The sequence below is a fragment of the Mus musculus genome, chromosome 5 (genome assembly GCF_000001635.26).
Source record: "Mus musculus strain C57BL/6J chromosome 5, GRCm38.p6 C57BL/6J".
NCBI lineage: Eukaryota > Metazoa > Chordata > Mammalia > Rodentia > Muridae > Mus > Mus musculus.
The window spans coordinates 93,537,981-93,561,103 of record NC_000071.6 but is presented as its reverse complement, the minus strand read 5'-3'; positions in this window follow the sequence as shown (position 1 = coordinate 93,561,103).

Sequence of the window (23,123 nt, the reverse complement as noted above, 5' to 3'; positions counted from 1 at the left end):
CTGCTCGACATTTGTAGGGGCCCTAGGTCTGGACCATGCATGCATTTTGGTTGGTGGCTCAATCTCTATGAATGCCCAATGGGTCCAGGTGACTTGGCTCTCTAGGTCTCCTTCTGGTATACTTGACCCCATCTGGCTCCCTCAATCCTTCCTCTGACTATATCAAAAGATTCCCTGAATTCTGCCTAATATTTGGCTGTGCATGTCCATCTGTTGCCATCACTTGCTGTATGAATCCTCACATGATGTTTATGCTAGGCTTCTGTCCTGAAGTGCAACCAAGTATCATCAAGAGTGTCAGGGTTTGGCTCTCCTCTATGAGGTAGGTCTCAAGTTTGTGCACTCATTGGTTGGTTATTCCTTCAATCTCAGCTCCATCTTTATCCCTGTATATCTTGTAGGCAGGTACATTTTTGGATGGAAGTTTTTGTGGGTGGGATGGTGTCCCCCTCCTTCCACTGGAAATCCTCCCTGGCTACAGGAAGTGGCCATTTCAGTCTCCTTATCCCTAGCTCCTGGGGTCTCACCCAGGGTCACTCCCATATCCTCCCAGGAGCCTGACCCACCCCAGGTCTCTGCCTTGTCCCTGATATTCCCCCACATGGATTGCTTTTAGCTATCCTTAAAGGCTCTTTTTCACTTTCTCTTCTACTAGATTCAGTGTGTCTTGATTTACGTTGAGATCCTTAATCCACTTGGACTTGAGCTTTGTACAAGGTGCAAATGCAGGACTATTTTCATTCTTCTACAAACAATCAGCCAGTTAGACCAGCATCATTTATTGAAGATGCTTTCTTTATTCCATTGTATATTTTTGGTGTTTTTGTCAAAGACCAAATGACCATAATTGTGAGCTTTTATTTCTGGGTCTTCAATTCTGTTCCATTGTTCAACATGTCTGTCTCTGTACCAATACTGTGCAGTTTTTATCACCATTGCTTTGTAGTAAAGCTTCATGTCAGGGATGGTGATTCTCCCAGCGGCTCTTCTATTGTTTAAGAATTGTTTTCACTATTCTGGGATTTTTTTTCCTTTCCAGAAGAATTTGAGAATTGCTCTTTCTATGTCTTTGAAGAATTGTGTTGGGATTTTGATGGGGATTACATTGAATCTATAGATTGCCTTTGGCAGAATGGCCATTTTTACTATGTTAATTCTATCAATCCATGAGCATAGGAGCCATGAGTCCCATGATGTGTACTCTTTAGTTGGTGGTTTAGTTCCTGGGAACTCTGGGGATAATGGTTAGTTCATAATGTTGTTCCTCCTATGGTGCTGCAAAACCTGTCAGCTCCTTGGGTCCTTTCTATAGGTCATTTATTGGGGATCCTGTGCTCAGCCAATGGTAGACTGTGAGTATCCACATCTGTATTTGTCAGACACTGGTAGAACAACTGCTCTGAGTGCAGCAGGTCCTCTAGGATAGATTGGGATATGGAGTTTTCACAGAGCAGACCAACTAGAAGTCTGCCACAGCAGCAAGGATCAGGTAGAAGGGGTGGAATGGATGGAAGAAAGGGGAGCGGTATCCGGGATTGGGGGGGTGGTTGATGGGTTCCAAGTCTACCAGGCTCCCAGCAGCAGCTCCAACACTCTGAATGCAGTGGTTCCTCCTGGATGGACCAGGATATGGAGTCTACTCGGGAGCAGACCAACAAGAGTTTAACCCAGCAGCAAGTACCTTGCTAATTCTTTTTTTTTTTCCTTTTTCTTTTTTTTTAATATTTTTTATTACGTATTTTCCTCAATTACATTTCCAATGCTATCCCAAATGTCCCCCATATCGTCCCTCCCACTTTCCTACCCACCCATTTCCATTTTTTTGGCCCTGGCATTCCCCTGTACTGGGGCATATAAAGTTTGCATGTCCAATGGGGCTCTTTCCAGTGATGGCCCACTAGGCCATCCTTTGATACACATGCAGCTAGAGTCAAGAGCTCCTGGGTACTGGTTAGTTCATAATGTTGTTGCACCTACAGGGTTGCAGATCTCTTTAGCTCTTTGGATACTTTCTCTAGCTCCTCCTTTGGGGGCCCTGTGCTCCATCCAATAGCTGACTGTGAGCATCCACTTATGTGTTTGCTAGGCCCCAGCCTAGTCTCACAAGAGAGAGCTATATCAGGGTCCTTGCAGCAAATGCTTGCCAGTGTATGTGTAAAATGTAAATTAAGGGAAAAAATTGGACATTGTACTACCAGAGATATAAGATACAAAAAAAAAAAAAATTGAACGTTGATTAGAACACTGTCTTGGTTTCATCTCTCTCTCATCACCTAGCTTCCCTCTCTTTCAGCACCAAACTGTCATTCAGGTGTACCCATCCTTGTGAGCTGCTGGACGGCTTGCAACACTAGAGGACTTCAGATCTGGAACTACAACAGGGCAGGAACATGGAGGCAGAAACTGATGCAGAGGCCTTGAAAGGTGCTGCTTACTGGCTTGCTATACTCAATGCTGCTATTGTTCTTGGGGTCATCACATGATAGTGGCAGCTCCAAAACACAGGAGTCTTCTGCTGTGACAAGATTGCACTCTTAGCAATAGGACTTCATGGCTCTCCTCATGGTCCAAGCTTCATCTTCTCTCCATCACCCCTTCAAACATGTGCCTTCAACTGTCACTGAGGCTTTACCTTCACCAATGTCCTCTCCTGGCTTCTCACAGGGCCAAACTTCAGATGCTCTCCTTTACCCTTCATGACTTCTAAACCAGTATAGCCTTGATGACTCTTAAACAACAAAGACTGGCTGCCAGTGCAGGAGGTTTAGGATTTTATACCATGTCTGTGACCTACTACATGGTGATTCTAAGATTACCTAAGATTTGAAATTTATGCCATGTACTTGATGCCCCTTAGTGTGTTCATGAAGACTTCAGAAAACAGGAGTGGTAACACTGGAAACATGCTGAATGCTAACACTTCCCTGGCAGAGTTTCATTTACTTGACACAGATGTGGCTAGTGTTATCTGGGAAGCAGTCTCTATTGAGAAAATGTCTTCCTCAGATTACATGTAGGCAATGTGTCTATGGGGGCATTTTCTTGATTAATGACTGCTGGAGGTGGACCTAACTCCCTGTGGGTAGGGCCACATGTATGCAAGTGACCTTGAGTTGTATGAGAACTTAGACAAAGAAAGACCCGTGGAACTAGTCCTCTCTAGTATTTTCTCCAGTATACCCCTCCAGGTTCCTGCTTGACTTCCTCCCCTGGTGCCCCTCAGTTAAGGACTTGGACCTGAAGGCTGTAAGAGGAAAGAAATCCTGACTCCTCAAGTTGCTTTTGGTCAGAATGTTTTGTCACACAGCAGAAAACTGGTTAAGACAGCATGTCCCAAAGTTTTCATGTGGGTGATGGGAAATGAGCCCAGTAGTCTGAAAGAGCAGCCTCTTAACCATTGTGTGGTCTCTCCAAAACACCCCCATTTTTTTTTAAATTCAAACCCATCCCTAGTGGCAAATATCCCCCAGCAGGATCATAGCTACTGAGACTTCCCAAACAATGCCACCAACTTGAGAGCACGTATTCAGATACCCCTCTGACTAGAAACAGCATCATATACAAACCACCAGAGATTGTTCATTCACAAAACTCAGCATCAGCTCATATTTCATTTTCTTGGATGTAAATTATTGCAAAAAGGAGGGAATAAGGCACTCAGTTGTTGAGTAAAGTCTTTAATAAAATGTAGACTTTCCTAAGAACAAATGAACTAAATAAAGACAGAATATTAAAAGCAGTAAGGGATCTTGATCCGGGACCCGCCGAACTTAGGAAATTAGTCTGAACAGGTGAGAGGGTGCGCCAGAGAACCTGACAGCTTCTGGAACAGGCGGAAGCACAGAGGCGCTGAGGCAGCACCCTTTGTGGGCCGGGGACAGCCAGCCACCGTCCGGACCGGAGGACAGGTGCCCGCCCGGCTGGGGAGGCGGCCTAAGCCACAGCAGCAGCGGTCGCCATCTTGGTCCGAGACCCGCCGAACTTAGGAAATTAGTCTGAACAGGTGAGAGGGTGCGCCAGAGAACCTGACAGCTTCTGGAACAGGCAGAAGCACAGAGGGGCTGAGGCAGCACCCTGTGTGGGCCGGGGACAGCCGGCCACCTTCCGGACCGGAGGACAGGTGCCCACCCGGCTGGGGAGGCGACCTAAGCCACAGCAGCAGCGGTCGCCATCTTGGTCCGGGACCCGCCGAACTTAGGAAATTAGTCTGAACAGGTGAGAGGGTGCGCCAGAGAACCTGACAGCTTCTGGAACAGGCAGAAGCACAGAGGCGCTGAGGCAGCACCCTGTGTGGGCCAGGGACAGCCAGCCACCGTCCGGACCGGAGGACAGGTGCCCGCCCGGCTGGGGAGGCGGCCTAAGCCACAGCAGCAGCGGTCGCCATCTTGGTCCGAGACCCGCCGAATTTAGGAAATTAGTCTGAACAGGTGAGAGGGTGCGCCAGAGAACCTGACAGCTTCTGGAACAGGCAGAAGCACAGAGGCGCTGAGGCAGCACCCTGTGTGGGCCGGGGACAGCCGGCCACCTTCCGGACCGGAGGACAGGTGCCCACCCGGCTGGGGAGGCGGCCTAAGCCACAGCAGCAGCGGTCGCCATCTTGGTCCCGGGACTCCAAGGAACTTAGGAATTTAGTCTGCTTAGGTGAGAGTCTGTACCACCTGGGAACTGCCAAAGCAACACACTGTCTGAGAAAGGTCCTGTTTTGGGCCTTCTTCTTCGGCCAGGAGGAGGTCCAAATACAAGATATCTGCGCACCTTCCCTGTAAGAGAGCTTGCCAGCAGAGAGTGCTCTGAGCACTGAAACTCAGAGGAGAGAATCTGTCTCCCAGGTCTGCTGATAGACGGTAACAGAATCACCAGAAGAACAATCTCTAAACAGAGTCAACTATAACTACTAACTCCAGAGATTACCAGATGGCGAAAGGTAAACGGAGGAATCTTACTAACAGGAACCAAGACCACTCACCATCACCAGAACCCAGCACACCCACTTCGCCCAGTCCAGGGAACCCCAACACACCTGAGAACCTAGACCTAGATTTAAAAGCATATCTCATGATGATGGTAGAGGACATCAAGAAGGACTTTAATAAATCACTTAAAGAAATACAGGAGAACACTGCTAAAGAGTTACAAGTCCTTAAAGAAAAACAGGAAAACACAATCAAACAGGTAGAAGTCCTTACAGAAAAAGAGGAAAAAACATACAAACAGGTGATGGAAATGAACAAAACCATACTAGACCTAAAAAGGGAAGTAGACACAATAAAGAAAACTCAAAGCGAGGCAACACTAGAGATAGAAACCCTAGGAAAGAAATCTGGAACCATAGATTTGAGCATCAGCAACAGAATACAAGAGATGGAAGAGAGAATCTCAGGTGCAGAAGATTCCATAGAGAACATCGGCACAACAATCAAAGAAAATGGAAAATGCAAAAAGATCCTAACTCAAAATATCCAAGAAATCCAGGACACAATAAGAAGACCAAACGTACGGATAATAGGAGTGGATGAGAATGAAGATTTTCAACTCAAAGGTCCAGCAAACATCTTCAACAAAATTATTGAAGAAAACTTCCCAAATCTAAAGAATGAGATGCATATGAACATACAAGAAGCCTACAGAACTCCAAATAGACTGGACCAGAAAAGAAATTCCTCCCGACACATAATAATCAGAACATCAAATGCACTAAATAAAGATAGAATACTAAAAGCAGTAAGGGAAAAAGGTCAAGTAACATATAAAGGCAAGCCTATCAGAATTACACCAGATTTTTCACCAGAGACTATGAAAGCCAGAAGAGCCTGGACAGATGTTATACAGACACTAAGAGAACACAAACTGCAGCCCAGGCTACTATACCCAGCCAAACTCTCAATTATCATAGAGGGAGAAACCAAAGTATTCCACGACAAAACCAAATTCACGCATTATCTCTCCACGAATCCAGCCCTTCAAAGGATAATAACAGAAAAAAACCAATACAAGAACGGGAACAACGCCCTAGAAAAAACAAGAAGGTAATCCCTCAACAAACCTAAAAGAAGACAGCCACAAGAACAGAATGCCACCTTTAACAACTAAAATAACAGGAAGCAACAATTACTTTTCCTTAATATCTCTTAACATCAATGGTCTCAACTCCCCAATAAAAAGACATAGACTAACAAACTGGCTACACAAACAAGACCCAACATTTTGCTGCTTACAGGAAACTCATCTCAGAGAAAAAGATAGACACTACCTCAGAATGAAAGGCTGGAAAACAATTTTCCAAGCAAATGGTATGAAGAAACAAGCAGGAGTAGCCATCCTAATATCTGATAAGATTGACTTCCAACCCAAAGTCATCAAAAAAGACAAGGAGGGACACTTCATTCTCATCAAAGGTAAAATCCTCCAAGAGGAACTCTCAATTCTGAATATCTATGCTCCAAATACAAGAGCAGCCACATTCACTAAAGAAACTTTAGTAAAGCTCAAAGCACACATTGCGCCTCACACAATAATAGTGGGAGACTTCAACACACCACTTTCACCAATGGACAGATCATGGAAACAGAAACTAAACAGGGACACACTGAAACTAACAGAAGTGATGAAACAAATGGATCTGACAGATATCTACAGAACATTTTATCCTAAAACAAAAGGATATACCTTCTTCTCAGCACCTCATGGTACCTTCTCCAAAATTGACCACATAATAGGTCACAAATCAGGCCTCAACAGATTCAAAAATATTGAAATTGTCCCATGTATCCTATCAGATCACCATGCACTAAGGCTGATCTTCAATAACAAAATAAATAACAGAAAGCCAACATTCACATGGAAACTGAACAACACTCTTCTCAATGATACCTTGGTCAAGGAAGGAATAAAGAAAGAAATTAAAGACTTTTTAGAGTTTAATGAAAATGAAGCCACAACGTACCCAAACCTTTGGGACACAATGAAAGCATTTCTAAGAGGGAAACTCATAGCTATGAGTGCCTTCAAGAAAAAACGGGAGAGAGCACATACTAGCAGCTTGACAACACATCTAAAAGCTCTAGAAAAAAAGGAAGCAAATTCACCCAAGAGGAGTAGACGGCAGGAAATAATCAAACTCAGGGGTGAAATCAACCAAGTGGAAACAAGAAGAACTATTCAAAGAATTAACCAAACGAGGAGTTGGTTCTTTGAGAAAATCAACAAGATAGATAAACCCTTAGCTAGACTCACTAAAGGGCACAGGGACAAAATCCGAAATGAAAAGGGAGACATAACAACAGATCCTGAAGAAATCCAAAACACAATCAGATCCTTCTACAAAAGGCTATACTCAACAAAACTGGAAAACCTGGACGAAATGGACAAATTTCTGGACAGATACCAGGTACCAAAGTTGAATCAGGATCAAGTTGACCTTCTAAACAGTCCCATATCCCCTAAAGAAATAGAAGCAGTTATTAATAGTCTCCCAGACAAAAAAAGCCCAGGACCAGACGGGTTTAGTGCAGAGTTCTATCAGACCTTCAAAGAAGATCTAACTCCAGTTCTGCACAAACTTTTTCACAAGATAGAAGTAGAAGGTATTCTACCCAACTCATTTTATGAAGCCACTATTACTCTGATACCTAAACCACAGAAAGATCCAACAAAGATAGAGAACTTCAGACCAATTTCTCTTATGAACATCGATGCAAAAATTCTTAATAAAATTCTCGCTAACCGAATCCAAGAACACATTAAAGCAATCATCCATCCTGACCAAGTAGGTTTTATTCCAGGGATGCAGGGATGGTTTAATATACGAAAATCCATCAATGTAATCCATTATATAAACAAACTCAAAGACAAAAACCACATGATCATCTCGTTAGATGCAGAAAAAGCATTTGACAAGATCCAACACCCATTCATGATAAAAGTTCTGGAAAGATCAGGAATTCAAGGCCAATACCTAAACATGATAAAAGCAATCTACAGCAAACCAGTAGCCAACATCAAAGTAAATGGAGAGAAGCTGGAAGCAATCCCACTAAAATCAGGGACTAGACAAGGCTGCCCACTTTCTCCCTACCTTTTCAACATAGTACTTGAAGTATTAGCCAGAGCAATTCGACAACAAAAGGAGATCAAGGGGATACAAATTGGAAAAGAGGAAGTCAAAATATCACTTTTTGCAGATGATATGATAGTATATATAAGTGACCCTAAAAATTCCAACAGAGAACTCCTAAACCTGATAAACAGCTTCGGTGAAGTAGCTGGATATAAAATTAACTCAAACAAGTCAATGGCCTTTCTCTACACAAAGAATAAACAGGCTGAGAAAGAAATTAGGGAAACAACACCCTTCTCAATAGCCACAAATAATATAAAATATCTCGGCGTGACTCTAACGAAGGAAGTGAAAGATCTGTATGATAAAAACTTCAAGTCCCTGAAGAAAGAAATTAAAGAAGATCTCAGAAGATGGAAAGATCTCCCATGCTCATGGATTGGCAGGACCAACATTGTAAAAATGGCTATCTTGCCAAAAGCAATCTACAGATTCAATGCAATCCCCATTAAAATTCCAACTCAATTCTTCAACGAATTAGAAGGAGCAATTTGCAAATTCATCTGGAATAACAAAAAACCGAGGATAGCAAAAACTCTTCTCAAGGATAAAAGAACCTCTGGTGGAATCACCATGCCTGACCTAAAGCTTTACTACAGAGCAATTGTGATAAAAACTGCATGGTACTGGTATAGAGACAGACAAGTGGACCAATGGAATAGAATTGAAGACCCAGAAATGAACCCACACACCTATGGTCACTTGATCTTCGACAAGGGAGCCAAAACCATCCAGTGGAAGAAAGACAGCATTTTCAACAATTGGTGCTGGCACAACTGGTTGTTATCATGTAGAAGAATGCGAATCGATCCATACTTATCTCCTTGTACTAAGGTCAAATCTAAGTGGATCAAGGAACTTCACATAAAACCAGAGACACTGAAACTTATAGAGGAGAAAGTGGGGAAAAGCCTTGAAGATATGGGCACAGGGGAAAAATTCCTGAACAGAACAGCAATGGCTTGTGCTGTAAGATCGAGAATTGACAAATGGGACCTAATGAAACTCCAAAGTTTCTGCAAGGCAAAAGACACTGTCTATAAGACAAAAAGACCACCAACAGACTGGGAAAGGATCTTTACCTATCCTAAATCAGATAGGGGACTAATATCCAACATATATAAAGAACTCAAGAAGGTGGACCTCAGAAAATCAAATAACCCCCTTAAAAAATGGGGCTCAGAACTGAACAAAGAATTCTCACTTGAGGAATACCGAATGGCAGAGAAGCACCTGAAAAAATGTTCAACATCCTTAATCATCAGGGAAATGCAAATCAAAACAACCCTGAGATTCCACCTCACACCAGTGAGAATGGCTAAGATCAAAAATTCAGGTGACAGCAGATGCTGGCGAGGATGTGGAGAAAGAGGAACACTCCTCCATTGTTGGTGGGATTGCAGGCTTGTACAACCACTCTGGAAATCAGTCTGGCGGTTCCTCAGAAAATTGGACATAGTACTACCGGAGGATCCAGCAATACCTCTCCTGGGCATATATCCAGAAGAAGCCCCAACTGGTAAGAAGGACACATGCTCCACTATGTTCATAGCAGCCTTATTTATAATAGCCAGAAACTGGAAAGAACCCAGATGCCCCTCAACAGAGGAATGGATACAGAAAATGTGGTACATCTACACAATGGAGTACTACTCAGCTATTAAAAAGAATGAATTTATGAAATTCCTAGCCAAATGGATGGACCTGGAGAGCATCATCCTGAGTGAGGTAACACAATCACAAAGGAACTCACACAATATGTACTCACTGATAAGTGGATACTAGCCCAAAACCTAGGATACCCACGATATAAGATACAATTTCCTAAACACATGAAACTCAAGAAAAATGAAGACTGAAGTGTGGACACTATGCCCCTCCTTAAAAGTGGGAACAAAACACCCATGGAAGGAGTTACAGAAACAAAGTATGGAGCTGAGATGAAAGGATGGACTATGTAGAGACTGCCATATCCAGGGATCCACCCCATAATCAGCTTCCAAATGCTGACACCATTGCATACACTAGCAAGATTTTACTGAAAGGACCCAGATGTAGCTGTCTCTTGTGAGACTATGCCGGGGCCTAGCAAACACAGAAGTGGATGCTCACAGTCAGCTAATGGATGGATCACAGGGCTCCCAATGGAGGAGCTAGAGAAAGTACCCAAGGAGCTAAAGGGATCTTCAACCCTATAGGTGGAACAACATTATGAACTAACCAGTACCCCTGAGCTCTTGACTCTAGCTGCATATGTATCAAAAGATGGCCTAGTCGGCCATCACTGGAAAGAGAGGCCCATTGGACACGCAGACTTTGTGTGCCCCGGTACAGGGGAACGCCAGGGCCAAAGGGGGGGAGTGGGTGGGTAGGGGAGTGGGGGTGGGTGGGTAAGGGGGACTTTTGGTATAGCATTGGAAATGTAAATGAGCTAAATACCTAATAAAAAAATGAAAAAAAAAAAAAAAAAGCAGTAAGGGAAAAAAAGGTCAAGTAACATATAAAGGCAGGCCTATTAGAATTACTCCAGACTTCTCACCAGAGACTATGAAAGCCTGGAGAGATGTTATACAGATCCTAAGAGAACACAAATGCCAGCCCAGGCTACTACACACAGCAAAATTCTCAATTACCATAGATGGAAAAACCAAAGTATTCCATGACAAAACCAGATTCACACAGTACACTTAGATAAATCCAGCCCTTCAGAGGATAATAATGGGAAAACACCAACACAAGGATGGAAACTACACCCTAGAAAAAGCAAAAAAGTAATCCTTCTTCTAACCTAAAAGAAGACAGCAGCAAGAACAGAATCCCAACTCTAACTACAGAAATAACAGGAAGCAACAATTACTTTTCCTTAATATCTCTTAATATCAATGGACTCAATTCCCCAACAAAAAGACATAGAGTAACAGACGGGCTGCACAAATAGGACCGAATTTTTGCTGCTTAGAGGAAACCCACCTCAGGGACAAAGACAGACACTACCTCAGACTAAAAGGCTGAAAAACAATTTTCCAAGCAAATGGTCTGAAGAAACAAGCTGGAGTAGCCATTCTAATAAGGAATAAAATTGACTTCCAACCCAAAGATATCAAAAAAGACAAGGAGGGGCACTTCATTCACATCAAAGGTAAAGTCTACCAAGATGAGCTCTAAATTCTAAATATCTATGCTCCAACTGCAAGGGCAGCCATTCATTAAAGAAACTTTAGTAAAGCTCAAAGCACACATTGCACCTCACATAATAATAGTGGGAGACTTCAACAATCCATCCCACCAATGAACAGATCCTGGAAATAGATACTAAACAGAGACACACAGATATTAACAGAAGTTATGAAACAAATGGATTTAACAGACATTTACAGAACATTTTATCCTAAAACAAAAGGATATACCTTCTTCTCAGCACCTTATGGTACCTCCTCCAAAACTGACCATATAATCAGAAACAAAACAGGCCTTAACAGATACAAGCATATTAAAATTATCCCATGTATCCTATCAGATCACCATGGACTAAGGATGATCTTCAGTAACAGCATAAATAATAGAAAGCCAACATTCACATGGAAACTGAGCAAAACTCTACTCAATGATACCTTGGTCAAGGAAGGAATGAAAAAAAAATTAAAGACTTTTTAGACTTTCATGAAAATGAAGCCACAATATAACCAAACTTATGGGACACAATGAAAGCAGTCCTAAGAGGAAAACTCATAGCCCTGAGTGCCTCCAAAAAGAAACTGGAGAGACCATACTCTAGCAGTCTGACAGCACACACAGAAACTCTAGAACGAAAGGAATCAAATTCACCCAAGAGGAGTAGACGGCAGGAAATAATCAAATTTAGGGCTGAAATCAACCAAGTGGAAACAAAAAGAACTATTCAAAGAATCAACCAAACCATGACCTGGTTCTTTAAGAAAATCAACAAGATAGATAAACCCTTAGCCAGACTAACTAGAGGGCACAGGGACAGTATCCTTCTTAACAAAATAAAAAATGAAGAGGAGACATAATAACAGATCCTGAGGAAATCCCAAACATCATCGGATCCTACTACAAAAGGCTATACTCAACAAAACTGGAAAACCTGGATGAAATGAACAACTTCCTAGACAGATATCAGGTACCAAAGTTAAATCAGGATCAGATTCACAATCTTAATAGTTCCATTTTTCCTAAGGAAATAGAAGCAGTCATTAATAGTTTCCCAACCAAAAAAAAAAAAAAAAAAAAAAAAAAGCCCAGGACCAGATGGGTTTAGTGCAGAGTTCTATCAGACATTCAAAGAACACCTAATTCCAACTCTCCTCAAACTATTCCACAAAGTAAAAACAGAAGGTTCTCTACCCAAATCATTCTATGAAGCCACAATTACTCTGATACCTAAACCACACAAAGATCCAACAAAGAACAAGAACTTCAGACCAATTTCCCTTAGGAATATCGATTCAAAAATATTAAAATCCTCGCAAATGGAATCCAAGAACACATTAAAACAATCATCCATCCTGAACAAGTAGGTTTCATCCCAGGGATGCAGGGATGGTTTAATATATGGAAATCCATCAACATAATCCACTACATAAAAAAACTCAAAGACAAAAACCACATGATCATCTTGTTAGATGTTGAGAAAGCATTTGAAAAAATCAAACACCCCTTCATAATAAAAGTTATGGAAAGATCAGGAATTCAAGTCCCATACCTAAACATAATAAAAGCAATCTGCAGCAAAACAGTAGCCAACATCAAAGTAAATGGTGAGAAGCTAGAAGCAATCCACTAAAATCAGGGACTAGACAAGGCTACCCACTTTCTCCCTACCTATTCAACATTGTACTTGAAGTCCTAGCCAGAGCAATTCGACAACAAATGGAGATCAAGGGGATACAAATTGGAAAGGAAGAAGTCAAAATATCACTATTTGCAGATGATATGATAGTATATATAAGTGACCCTAAAGTGATTCCACCAGAGAACTCCTAATCCTGACAAACAGCTTCAGTGCAGTAGATGGATATAAAATTAACTCAAACAAATCAGTGGCCTTTCTCTACACAAAGGATAAATAGGATGAGAAAGAAGTTAGGGAAACAACACCCTTCTCAATAGTCACAAATAATATAAAATACCTTGCTGTGACTCTAACTAAGGAATTGAAAGATCTGTAGACAAGAACTTCAAGTCTCTGAAGAAAGAAATTGAAGAAGGTCTCAGAAGATGGAAAGATCTCCTATGCTCATGGATTGGCAGGGGTAATATAGTAAAAATGGGCTATCCTGCTGAAAGAAATCTTCAGATACAATGCAATCCCCATCAAAAGTCCAAGTCAATTCTTCAGGGAGTTAGAAAGGAAAATTTGCAAATTCTAATGGAATAACAAAAAACCTGGAAGAGCAAAAACTATTCTCAACAATAAAAGAACCTCTGGGGGAATCACCATGCCTGACCTCAAGCTGTATAACAGAGCAATTGTGATATAGCAACAGACTGGTAGATCAATGGAATAGAATTGAAGGCCCAGAAATTAACCCACACACCTACAGATACTTGACCTTTGACAAGGGAGCTAAAACCATCCAGTGGGTAAAAGACAGCATTTTCAACAAATGGTGCTGGTACAACTGGTGGTTATCATGTAGAAGAATGCAAATTGATCTTTCTTATCTCCTTGTACAAAGCTCAAGTCTAAGTGGATCAAAGAACTCCACATAAAACAAGACACAGTAAAATTTATAGAGGAGAAATTGGAGAAAAGCCAAGAAGATATGGGCACAGGGGAAAAAATTCTAAACAGAACAACAATGGCCTGTGCTTTAAGATCAAGAATTGACAAATGGGACCTCATGAAATTGCAAGGCTACTGTAAGGCAAAAGACACTGTCAATAAGACAAAAAGGCCACCAACAGATTGAGAAAGGATTTTTACCAATCCTAAATCTGATAGAGGAGTAATATCCAATATATACAAAGAGGTCAAAAAGCTGGACTCCAGAAATTCAAATAAACCCCTTAAAAATGGTGTATAGAGATAAACAAAAAATTCTAAGCTAAGAAGTACCAAAGGGCTGAGAAGCACTTGAAAAAATGTTCAACATCCTTAATCATCAGGAAAATGCAAATCAAAATAAATCTGAGATTCCACCTCACACCAGTCAGATTGGCTAAGATCAAAAATTCAGGTGACAGCAGATGCTGGTGGGGATGTGGATAAAGAGGAACACTCACCCATTGAAGGTGGGATTGCAAGCTCGTACAACCACTCTGGAAATCAGTCTGGTGGTTCCTCAGAAAACTGAACATAGTACTACCAGTAGATCCAGGAATACCTCTCCTGGGCATATACCCAGAAGATGTTCCAACTGGTAATAAGGACACATACTCCACTATGTTCATAGCAGCCTTATTTATAATAGCCAAAAGCTGGAAACAACCCAGATGTCCCTCAACAGAAGAATGGATACAGAAAATATGGTACATTTACACAATGGAGTACTACTCAGCTATCAAAAACAATGAATTTATGAAACTCTTGGGCAAATGGATCTATCTGGAGGATATCATCCTGAGTGACATAACCCAATCACAAAAGAAGTCACTTGATATGCACTAACTGATTAGTGGATTTTAGCTCAGAAACCTAGGATACCCCAGATACATTTTCCAAAACACAAGAAAATCAAGAAGGAAGACCAACGCATGAATACTCCATTCCTCCCTAGAATAGGGAATAAAATACCCACGGAAGGAGTTGTAGAGACAAAGTTTGGAGCTAAGACAAAGGAAGGATCATCCAGAGACTGCCCCACCCAGAAGTCCATCCCATAATCAGCCACCAAACACAGACACTATTGCATATGCCAGCAAGTTTTTGCTGAAAGATCCCTGATATAGCTGTCTCTTGTGAGGCTATGCCAGTACTTGGCAAATACAGAAGTGGATGCTCACAGTCATCTATAGGATGGAACACAGGGTCCCTGATGGAGGATCTAGAGAAAGTACCCAAGGAGCTGAAGCAGTCTGCAACCCTATAGGTGGAACAACATTATGATCTAATCAGTACCCCCAGAACTCGTGTCTCTAGCTACATATGTAGCAGAAGATGGACTAGTCGGCCATCACTGGGAAGAGAGGCCCCTTTTCTAGCAAATTTTATATGCCCCAGTACAGGGGAATGCCAGGGCCAAGAAGTGGGAGTTGTGTGGGTAGGGGAGGAGGGCCGGGGGAGGGTATAGGGGACTTTTGGGATAGCATTTGAAATGTAAATGAAGAAAATATCTAATAAAAGAAAAGAATAAGCCTCAATTTACCCAACCTTCAGCCCTCAGGACTTTTCTAGATATGCGGTTACAATTCTACAGCATCAATTCCTTGGTTCAAACCTATGACTGGCTGTGACCTCAAGACCTCCCACAAAAAGTGTTTCAATTGTTAATAAACTGGCTAACATTCTCTTCCCATCTTATGTCTACAAGTCCAGAAATCCCTGGTTTCGGGGTTTCTTGAGCAGAGATAATACCCTTACTTCAACAACCTCCTTCCTGCTACAAGCCCCAATTGAGGTGTGTTATCTTCAGACTGACAACCCCAGGAAGAACTAAGTTGTGGTTTGGAAAAGTCCCTTTCCTTCCCTATGACTTCGATTTCTGTGACTTTTTTGTTTTTTATCCTAGATCCTGGTGTTTCTCCTGCACTTCACAGTTCCCAGAGCTGTGATGCAGTCCACAGGACAGACTCTCTTCTCACCTCCCTGTCTAGCCTAGAAGCTTCTTCCCTGTGACTATCCTGGCAGGGATGAAAGGGGAAGACAGTCTACACCAGTGGGTCTCAATCTTCTTAATGCTGTGACCCTTCAATGTACTTGCTTATGTTGTGGGAACCCCGACCAAAAAATTATTTCATGGTTACTTTTTAACTGTAATATTCCATGGTTATGAATTGTAGTATAAGTATCTGATATGCAGGATATTTAATATGGTATATCAAAGGAATCCTGTCACACAGGTTGAGAACCACTGATTTAGTAGATGCACTGAAGAAAATGGTGCAATTGATAAAACTCATTTTAAACTCATTAAAATTTTAGTATCTGATTCTAAAATCTCTTCACCAGAAGGGATTTGTGTCTGCACTGGGTTTTTGGTCACATTCTCCCATATGGCCCTCAGGCAAAAATGTTCACCCAGGAGATAAGGAACCAATGCTTCCTTTTGGCATTTCTGCCCTGATAACCAGGGATATTATAAAAACTTTGTTCTAGACCCCTGCCCACCAAATAAATGCTCAGTCAACTCATATCTGCTGTTCTGAAGACTTACTTTTTTTTAGATACTTTCTTTATTTACATTTCAAATGTTATCCCCTTTCCTATTTTCCCCCCAAAAAGACCCCTATCCTCTCCCCCCACATCTGCTTCCCAACCTACCCACTCCCACTTCCTGACCCAGGCATGCCCCTATACTGGGGAATAGAACCTTTACAGGACCAAGGACCTCTCCTCCTATTGATGACCAACTAAGCCATCCTATGATACATATGCAGCTAGAGCCATGAGTCCCTCAATGTATTTTCTTTGATTGGTGGTTTAGTGCCAGGGGACTCCGGGGTTACTGGTTAGTTTATATTGTTGTTCCTCCTAGGGGATTGCTAACCCCTTCAACTCCTTGGGTCCTTTTTCTAGATCCTTCATTGGGGACACTGTGCTACTTCTAATGGATGACTGTGAGCATCTACTTCTGTATTAGTTAGGCACTGGCAGAGCCTCGCAGGAGACAGCAATATCAGGCTCCTATCAGCAAGCTCTTGTTGGCATCTGCAATAGTGTATGGGTTTGGTGGTTGTTTATTGGATGGATTCCCAGATGCGGTAGTTTCTGGATGGCCATTCCTTCAGTCTCAGCTCTGAACTTTGTCTCTGTAACTCCTTCCATGTTAATTTTGTTCTCCCATCTAAGAAGAAGTATACACACTTTGGTCTTCCTTCTTCTTGAATTTCATGTTTTGCAAATTGTACCTTGGGTATTTTGCCTGCCTCTGCCTCCCAAGTGCTGGGATTAAAGGCATGTAGTTTCCATCCTTGTGTTGGTGTTTTCCCATTATTATCCTCTGAAGGGCTGGATTTGTCAAAAGGTATTGTGTGAATCTGGTTTTGGCATGGAATACTTTGGTTTCTCCACCTACGGTAATTGAGAGTTTTGCTGGATGTAGTAGCCTGGGCTGGCATTTGTTTTTTCTTAGTGTCTGCATAACATTTGTCCAAGATCATCTGGCTTTCATAGTCTCTGGTGAGAAGTCTGGTGTAATTCTAAGAGGTCTGCCTTTATATGGTACTTGATCTTTCCCCCTTATTGCTTTTAATATTCTTTCTTTGTTTTGTGCATTTGGTGTTTTGATTATTATGTGACAGGAGGAATTTCTTTTCTGGTCCAAAACTATTTGGAGTTCTGTAGGCTTCTTGTATGTTCATGGACATCTCTTATTTAGGGTGGGAAAGTTTTCTTCAACAATTTTGTTGATGATATTTACTGGCCCTTTAAGTTGGAAAACTTCCTTCTCGTCTGTACTTTTTATCCTTAGGATTGATCTTGTCATTGTGTCCTGGATTTCTTGGATGTTTTAGGTTAGGATCTCTTTTGATTTCTCATTTTCTTTGATTGTTGTGTCAATGTTTTCTATGGTATCTTCTGTATTTGAGATTCTCTCTTCTATCTTTTGTATTCTGTTTGTTATGCTTGCATCTATGGCTCCTGACTTCTTTCCTAGGTTTTCTATTTCCAGAGTTGTCTTCTTTTGTGATTTCTTTATTTTTTCTACTTCCATTTTTAGATCCTGGATGGTTTTGTTTAATTCTTTTACCTGTTTGGATGTTGTTCTCCTCTATTTCTTTTTTTTAAGATTTATTTTATTTATATGAGTACACTGTAGCTGTCTTCAGACATACCAGAACAGGGCATCAGATTGCATTACAGATGGTTGTGAGCCACCATGTGGTTGCTGTGAATTGAACTCACCTCTGGAAGAGCAATCAGTGCTCTTAACTGCTGAGCCATCTCTCCAGCCCTCTCCTGTATTTCTTTAAGGGAGCTATTTATGTACTTATGTATTTATGTACTTCATTTTCATTGTGAGAAGTGGCTTTAGATCCATATATTGCTTTTCTGGTGTGATGGTATATCCAGGACTTGCTATGGTGGAAGAGTTGGGTTCTGATGATGACAAGTAACCTTGGTTTCTGTTGCTTCTATTCTTATGCTTGCCTCTTGCCATTTGATTATTTCAAGTGCTCCTGCCCTCGATTATCTGATTGGAGCCTGTCTTTCCTCTAATCCCAGTTGAGTCAGAACTTCTCAGAGTCCAGCTTTCTTTGTGATCCTGTGACCCTGAGATCCTGATGTGACCAAGCTCCTGAGATCCTGGGATCCTGGGTGTTAGAGTGCCTGGAAGTTGTACCTCCTCTGGGGACAGTGGGGCTGTCTGCTGAGTTCAAAACCAATATAGACCACAGCTGACCTGAAGGAACCTGAGACACTGGTCAGTGGGGTTCCTGTGTCTGTGCTCCAGCTGGGACCAGGCACTCCCGATTCTCTTTGAACAGATGTTGTGTCCTACTCACCAGTGATCCTAAGATCCTGGGCATGCTAGAGTACCTGGGGTGGGGGTAGAGAATTGGACAGTCGGTAAGACTGTCCACTGAGTTCGGGCCCAAGGTCCTGATGACTTACTTGATAACTGACTTACTGGGGAAGAGTGACCACATCTGACTTTTTAGGTCTATCAAGCCTCAGGCTCTGAACATTAGTAGCTGCAAAAACAAATGCTGTCATCACAAGAAAGAAGAGAGAAAGGAGTTTACTTCACCTACTGTTCTTGGGATGCTGCAGCATGGTATTGTGGGAAAGGACTTCTGGAAAGAGGAGAGGCCTGGTCACAGTGTATCCTAACAGGAAGAAGAGAGAATGTGGTATTCAGCTTGATTTCTCTCTTTAATTCATGTCGCATCTGCCCTCAACCAGCAAAAACGACATGGCCACCAGTTCTTCTCACAGCAGTTTATTCAGCAAGCTTCAGTCTTCATCTCTCTCCCTCTTCATCTCTCTCCCCCGAACCCCGGGCCTCTCACTCTTATATACTCTCAGCCCCCATCCACTCACGGCAGGCTGCATCACCTCACCAGGCACGCAGCTTCAGCCAATTAGGGTGGCAGGGGCACGTCTCCACCAAATATGGACTTGTTTACATCCCCAGCATCTTAGTGCACGTGTGCAGTTCTCACGATGGTCGTGGCTTATTTTCAGGTGTATGAGAAAGTTCATAAGACTTAACAGAAGTCCCGGGCACCATCTTGGGACTGCTGCCACACCCACTCCTCACAAATTCAGTTCTGGCCTTTAGTCCATTTATGGTGCCACTCCCATTTAAGTTGGTTCACCTTTCCACTCAGTCACAGGTTTTAGGAAACATTCTCAGGTGGATTTCCATACAGATTCTAAATCCATAAACATGCTTAGCCATCACTTGGAACCTGTAGTGGCTATTCCTAGTTGTCAACTTGACTATATTTGGAATGAACTACAATCCAGAATTGGAAGGCTCACCAGTGACCCTAATCTGGAGGCTGGGAGATAGAAATTTTTGATCTGGATGTTGGTATGGAGATCTTGAGGCATAGTGGCTATGGATTCCAGAAGAATAATACAGGGAGATCTCAGAGTTCAAGCTCATCTGGGATTAAAGGTGTGGTGGAACACACCTTTAACCTGGACTACACCTTCTGCTGGAGACCATATAAGGACATTGGAAGAAGGGATTCTCGCTCTTGCTCCCTTGCCTGCTTGCCCTGTGGGACTGAGTAACTGCTAGATCCTTGGGCTACCTTTTACAGCGACTACTGAACCATTGTTGGGAATTGGACTGCAGACTGTAAGTCATCAATAAATTCCTTTACTATATAGAGACTATCCATAAGTTCTGTGACTCTTGAGAACCCTGACTAATACAGAACCTAAACACCAAAATTAGATAAGTAGATATTTTGGCATTGGGATGAGGTATAAGGTTTTGGCAAAAGAGATCATCTCTCAACTAGACAGGCTCTAACCACCTAAGAAAGAGGTCCCTGGGAATTCAGGAGAGTTAGTTTCTGAATTGAGTTAAAGTTGAAGGTGTGGTAGTTTGAATATTTGTTACTAGAAAGCACAACTTGCTCTCACCTTTGAGGATTCCATTTGCTGACTCACTAGGGCTCAAAGAGCAAATTCTTGGACATATTTAATGCCTTTAGCCACAGTTTTGTACCTTTTCGCCAACTTCACTGAAAACTTGTAGTGTTCTACTCTGGGTGCTAAGAGCCATTTATGGGGCTGGGCCTGGTGGATCATACCTTCAATACCAGCATCATAAGGCAGAGAGGTAAAAAGAGCTCTGAGTATTGTAGGGTAACCTTGTCTGCAGGTTTCAAGCACAGCCAAAGCTACACAGAGAAACTGTCCAAAACCAAAACCAATCAAACAACAACAGAAAAAAAAACATTTACATAATGGTTAACTTTGTCACTTTGGTGCAGTTTAGACCCATCAAGGAAATATACCTGATGACGTTGTGTAAAGAGGTTTTTGCAGATGCTCCAATCTGAATGTGGAGGTGCTGTTTCATAGGCTGAGATCATCATCCCATGTGCTGGTGTCATAAGAGAATAAGAAAGGGAGTGCAAACTGACTATGACTCTCTGCTCCTGACGGTGCACATATCCTAACCACTTGCCTCTCACTCTTGGCACCATGTCCTCCTTTCAATGATGGACAGTATTCCCTTGAACTTTGAGACAACGAAGATCCTTTTCCAGGTAAAACTGCTTCCTTTGGGAATTTCTTCACAGCAAGTGTCACTGGTCTTACTAGGAATCAGGCAGAGGTATTGGGTTTCTTAACAGATGTTAAAGGAAAGTTACTTTCTCTTGGGCATAGAATATGAGAGTTGAGTTATACACCTGACCCTGAAAGAACCTGTCATTTTAATCTGCACCAAAGATTAGAACATTACATTATATTATCCCTTTATCTTATGAGTTAATCCCACAAAGGAGACCATCCCACAGGAGGGCTGGTTCACCTGAAGATATTCCAAGGACATGGGAAGAATGATCAACCCCATAATGAGCGCCTGTTCTTACACTTCCCTACTACCAGTTGGTCAGTCATCTTCACTGCCAAACTAGCCTGTTGCCTTGGTTCCAACTCAAAGTTGTAAATGTAGTCTTTCTCCCTCCCAAGACCTGTGTAAATTCTAAACATGCCTGCTGAAATATTCTGGGCCTTTTGCCATTTTCTTCTGTAGACAGCCTTTTTCTATTCTGTTTGCAAACCTCCACTGCTGCCCCTAACTGTAAAGACATGACTCTTCCTCATTAATTTCTTTTAAAAAAAAAGAATTATTAGATATTTTCTTCATTTACATTTCAAATACTATCCCAAAAGTCCCCTAAACCTCCCCTGACCCTGCTCCCCTACCCACTCCACTCCCACTTCATTGCCCTGGTGTTCCCCTGTACTGGGGCATATAAAGTTTGCAAGACCAAAGGGCCTCTCTTCCCAGTGATGGCCGACTAGTCCATCTTCTGATACATATGCGCTAGAGACACGAGCTCTGGGGATACTGGTTAGTTCATATTGTTGTTCCACCTATAGGGTTGCAGACCTCTTTAACTCCTTGGGTACTTTCTCTAGTTCCTTCATTGGGGGCCCTGTGTTGCATCCTATAGATGACTGTGAGCAACCACTTCTATATTTTCCAGGCACTGGCATAGCCTCAAAAGGGACCGCTATATCAGGGTCTTTTCAGTAAAAACCTGCTGGCATATGCAACAGTGTCTGCATTTGGTGGCTAATTATGGGATGGACTCCTGGGTGGGGCAGTCTCTGGATGGTCCATCCTTTCATATTAGCTCCAAACCTTGTCTCTGCAACTCCTTCCATGGGTATTTTGTTCCCTATTCTAAGGAGGAATGAAGTATCCATGCATTGGTCTTCCTTCTTATTGATTTTTTTTTTTTTTGTATTTTGGCAAATGTATCTTGGGTATTCTAGGTTTCTGGGCTAATATCCACTTATCAGTGAGTACATATCAAGTGATTTCTTTTGTGATTGGGTTACCTCACTCAGGATGATATCCTCCAGATACATCCATTTGCCCAAGAATTTCGTAAATTCATTGTTTGTAATAGCTGAGTAGTAGTCCATTGTGTAAATGTACCACATTTTCTATATCCATTCCTCTGTTGAGGGACATCTGGGTTGTTTCCAGCTTCTGGCTATTATAAATAACGCTGCTATGAACATAGTGGAGCATGTGTCCTTATTACCAGTTGGAATATCTTCTGGGTATATGCCCAGGAGAGGTATTGCTGGATCTACTGGGTCTGCAACAAGTACTATGTCCAGTTTTCTGAGGAACTGCCAGACTGGTTTTCATCTTATCTGGTACCTTCTTGGATTTACTGCTGGCTTCTCTTCTTCTCAGACTCTAATAAGATGATATAGACACTTCCTTCTGAATTTCATTTTCAATTCTTTTAAATGTAATTCATCTCAGTAAGTAGGGCCACAAAGGGATTCCCAGGAAGCTGCTGAGTCTTCAGAGGCTGACTGGCTGACTGGCATTCACTGACATAGGGAAGATGGAATGCTTCAGGCAGGAAACTAGATGCAGTAGACTTGGGGAAGCATTAGTATATTAAATAGCCATGCCTTGCTCTCCCAACATGTCCCACTTAACATCCTGTCACTAACAAATAAAACAGGACCTAATACCGTAATAGATTTTTTAAAATCTTATAGTATATTAAATTAAAAACACCAGTCCCACCAATCAAAAACTTTAGAATGTTCTCAGATGGAATTTGAGGCTGATATGAGAGATTTTTCAGCTTTTTAAACCATACACAATAACATTTCCAGCAATGTAAATATTTTTTTAATTTAGTTTTTAATTAGGTA